The sequence below is a fragment of the Montipora foliosa genome, chromosome 5, assembly GCF_036669935.1.
Source record: "Montipora foliosa isolate CH-2021 chromosome 5, ASM3666993v2, whole genome shotgun sequence".
Lineage (NCBI taxonomy): Eukaryota > Metazoa > Cnidaria > Anthozoa > Scleractinia > Acroporidae > Montipora > Montipora foliosa.
Window position 1 is genome coordinate 47535059 of NC_090873.1, and position 5000 is coordinate 47540058.

The following is a 5000-nucleotide window of genomic DNA, read 5'->3' on the forward strand; positions in this document are numbered from 1 at the left end:
GGTCTTCTTCAGGGTGAATGAAGAAAAACCGTTATATTAATGAAAGATAAGATTGTTGATCAAATCCAAGCTATCGAATGTTTCGAGTCCACCCCCTGTTGTGCCAGTTGAACAACCTGTGCGGATACTGCTGCCGTTCAAAGACCAAAAGTCTGCTGACGTCTTAAGAAAACAACTAAACAACCTTAGCAACAGAATCGGAACACCTCTACAGCCCATCTATACTAGTCGTAAACTGGGTGATGCACTTGGCGTAAAAGAACAAAAGCCCTCTCTGATCAATCAACACAGTGTGGTCTACAAATTTTCATGTCCTCTGTGCGATGCAGAATACATAGGCCTCACAACTCGACATCTTTTTCAGAGAATCGAAGAACACTGTCGCAGTTCTTCATCCATTTGCAGACATCTTCAACAAGATCATGATACCAGCCCTAGATCTCTTGACTTAGCCAAGAATTTTGCAGTTCTGAGGAAATGCCAAGGAAAGATGGACTGTCTGGTATACGAGATACTCCTGATTAAAAAGTACAGACCAAGCCTTAACATCCAATCGGACTCAATACGTGCTAAAGTTTTTACTTGACTTTGTGTTTTCCTTTGTGTGAGGTCACTGGATGATTCACTGGCTTAGAACAATAGACTATTGTTTTTGGTTTAGTTTTTTGACTACTTACTTATGTAAATTTTCTTTAAAAAAAAAAAAAATTTTTCTTCATTTTCTTGATAATGATGAGAGGATGTCATCGAAACGTCGAAATCTCTCCGCGTTAGTTTTTCTCATAAATTTAGGTCTAATTTGGTCTACTTAACCCTAAAACGTTATTTAATCTCGAAAATCTCCTGTTACGAGTTATAAATCGATTCCATTTTCTCTCGAACAAGGTGGTTCCGGATGGATCTAATGTTGACGTAAGTAAAGGAACTGGTATGAACACAGGTGCATTTCGGGATTTATGGGCACGAGTGATGTTTTGAAAGTTCTCAAAATTGCACGAGCCATAGGCGAGTGCAATTTGAGAACTTTCAAAACATCACTATTGACTATAAATCACGAAATGCAGAGCAAGGTTATACGATTTTTTATCTATTATCGACTTAATAGAAGTACTCTAAAGCGCTACTTTGCACGCCTTACGTACTACGTAGAACGAACGTTTCAATGGTTTCCCAAATGCTCACATGTTTTATTTGAAGCGATCAAAAATATAATTTTGTGTGACAGGGTAAATCAAGCGTGAGGTTTTCGAAAGGTTTTCATGAAATGTAAGCTTACAAGCTAAACTCAAAAGCTTAATTTCAAATGTTAAAAGTGGGAATAATACTGATCCGCTAATATTTCATATATTTTTTGTTTTCAATCGACCTCAGTGATTTACAGACTTTGGAGAACTGCATATTACCCTTGAATCACGTCAAATATGACTTGACAATTGTGGAAGTTGCAATTGTTACGGTGAAGGCGTGGCCACTTGTGTTCACCTGTTCACATGTTGAAGTCGGTGCAGGTAAAGACCTCATTGCCGGTACACAAGGAAAACTGCTGCAAGCTGCTTTCTGTGGAGGCATGCTGATAATGTTTGAGAGATCTTGCTGTTCCTTCCCGCTACCTTCATCGTAGTCATTTAGGGATTTTTTTAATTGTGTGGCCAGACGGTCACCTAGATTACAAGGAAGGGTTACGTTTTTGCAAACGTTGGCCGCGTAGCACTTACATTTCAACAGACTTAACTGATTAGAATGTAATGTGAAGTGCTAGTTTTCTACCCCATATGAACCATTTGAGCGTTAGCCCTACTAACCCTAGCCCTACACAAGGACAGAGAAAACTCTGGTCAGAGTTTTTCTCTGTCCTTGTGTGGGTACATTTCCATTAGTAGGGCTAACAGTCACTTGGATTATTGACGCTTGCTGCCCTGAGTTTTTTTTTTTTCTTTTCACAATTGTTTTCCTTCCGGTGTCAGGGGCCGCGGAGAGGGAGGGGCTGGGGGCTATAGCACCCCCTCGCCTCACTTTTTCTTACAGTTTTGCTTTTGGCTTGATCAAAGACTTAGTAAGTTACATTAATCGTGCATATACCAAGACCTAGCCCCCCCATTTTCAAACGTACTGCGCGGCCCCTGCGCGTGGTTAGTCAATTTGCTCTTGCTTTTCTCCAGTGGTGTCCAGTAATGTCACGCAATCCATCGGCGGGAAATTTAATCACATCATTATCAGCATCATGATTGGCTCTTGTACCTCGGGCATAAAAACACCCTTCCAACTTACCACGTTAAGGACGTAAGCACGAAAATCTTCTTACATTGAAATTTGTTTAATTTCTCGCCTGAAGTTAGGTCATAAATTAGTTATTCCAAAAATGAAAAAAAAATGGGGGGGCCACCGACTTTGTCTCGGAGAAAAAGGCAAGGGAAAAATGCCCTAATTTCGATAGATGGGACTAGGGCTTACCATAAGTTGCTCGAGATTTCCCAAAAAGTTGCCCGAAATTTTTCCAAAAATTGCTCGAACGTTGCTCCAAAAAAAGTGAAAAGTTGCTTTTTGTAACAAAAGTTGCTCAAAAGTTGCTAAAAAAAGCAAAAATATTTTTTTGTTTCTCTCTTCTTTTATTTGGTCTGATATGCTATCTGTACAATAAAAGTAACATTTCTAAGCATTTTTGAGCAATTTTGCGTTGTAACCAGCGTCGCTAAATAAATTTGTTCGTTCGTCGTTTCTTTTCATCAGGTCTACAATACTCTAGTCTTTTTTCTTGCTTTTCGCAATAACTGTCTTTGATTTAATGTTTCTGGGATGCAATGTGCTTCATAACAGAGCTTTTCACTGGGTTGCCAGTATGGTTCTCGGTCTTTTTATTACTGGGTTGCCAGTATGGCAATCTCACTCGGAAAATGAGTAATTATTTCTTGGTTTTAGGGTTAGGGTTAGGCTTAGGGTTAAGGTTAGCCCTAGCAAGCCCTAGATGGGTCATCATAACGAGGTGTAGCCTCATCTACTCATCCGTCGAAAATCATAAAAATAATGTGTTAGAGTGAAGGTTTCTGTGCATAGAAATATAGGAGTGGTTTTTTTAGATAAATGCATGCCGCTAGGGATGTCGTAAACAGTAGAGTTAATTCTCAAATAGCGTATTCGCAAGCGCTACCCGTTGCAACCACTTCCGGAATTCAGGACACAAGGAAGGAAAAATTTTAAAAAAGATAACTTCTTACATTGTGATATTTTTCATTTCATCATATTTTGTAGATTGTAAGTTGCGCACGTGATTCGTGTCTTAAAAAAATAAGGGTCGCCAATGATCCAAACTAGTAAAATCGATGTGATATTGCAAAGCTCTTGGAAAATTTCGTTTGTCACAATTTTGCGTGACCTGTCGGGGAAGGACTGGAACCCAAGACATGATCGATCGATGAAAGATTTTTGTGAAACTAGACGCTCTATGAGCGTTGGGTTGCCTGTGGTACGTGTTGCTCAAAAAATAGAAGGTACTGATTTGGGTGGCATTCACTACTTGCACAATCCCATAATACACCTCTATTATTCCCCCCCCCCCCCCAAAAAAAAAAAAAACTTTTCCATAACCATTGTTTGCAATTTCTCCTGGGACATGAAATGTCCCAAGAGAAGTCGAAAACAATGCCTATGCAGATTTTTTGGGGGGAAAAGAGGTGTATTTGTGCAAGTAGTGAATCGAACTGCAGCGTTCCAGTCAATTTTGTCAAGTCGGGGGCCATTAAGACCATTTAAGGGGTCTCCCAGAAGTCGTGGCAGCAAAGGCACTTTGGTTCACACGTTCATACGACGAAAAAGATCTTTTTCTGAAGTTAAAAAAAACCTGGCTACCGGCCAATTCATCATTTGTCAGAACGAAAAAATTCCTGTCATCTTTATAAAAAATAGGCACGCATTGCGTACGTGTGGTAGTTCAGTTACACAGCGCTTCATTCCATATGGTCAACTGAGCTGCGTTTTGTCTTCCAAGTTGCCTTTGCGTAATATGTAGCTCTAATAGTACACGATATTGTTTTGGTATTGTATATCATTGTAGTGCCATGGTAGAAGTCTTAGGTAAATAGCCCCCTGAGAAGATATGTGGTTACTAGCAAAGTACTAAACGCAGAAAGATTGAAGAAAAAGGAATCTTCTAGGTATCTGGATGGGTGACCTAAAAATATACCAATTTGCAACAGATGCATAGGACCGAAACTTCTATTTTAACACTCAAAAATGCGAACTAAGCAAGGTACAAATTTTGTAAGCTTGTCTTATGCAAAACAAATATTGATGCAAAAGTAAATAAATATTGATACACAGTTTTTAGGAAGAGCAAAAGAACGTTTTCAGGATGGTCGATCTAGAACAAAATATTTTGCCATCAGCAACAAAATTTACATCATGAAAACAACATTAATTTTGAACTTCGAATATAAAAAGTTACCATCAGCAGAAAACATTTTGGGAGATTTTTGCTATGTTCAATTTTGTTATTGTACTTTTGGCTGCACAAGTAAATCGCAAAATCGAAAGTGACATCGAATTCAGCGGGCGCCGTGATCAAGTTACCGCGGCATGTTTACTCGAGAAACAGTGAAGCATCTATGTCAAATGATGGCAAGATATCGGGTTTTTGTTTTTGCTAGTTTTCTTTTTCTTTCAAGTGTTATAAAGTTTGACAAGAAATGTGCGAATTCAACGCAAAGGTCACAATCGCCCAACTCTTGGGGTTGACCATTGTTTCTGCAAAGTCAAAAATTTACTCTCCAAGGCGAGGTTATTTATCACCAGGTAATTCATTTATTTATTTATTTATTTATTTATTTATTTCTAATTAATGGCAACACATTACAAAGGAAGAAAAAAAAAAGAGAAGGAAAATATTGCGCCATAAGGATGAGCCACAAAAAAGTCCGAGACCCCATACGAGGCAGATCACCTGGATATACACTTCAAAATAATGATAAAAATGATTATTGAATGCTGATATAACCTAAAAAATATTT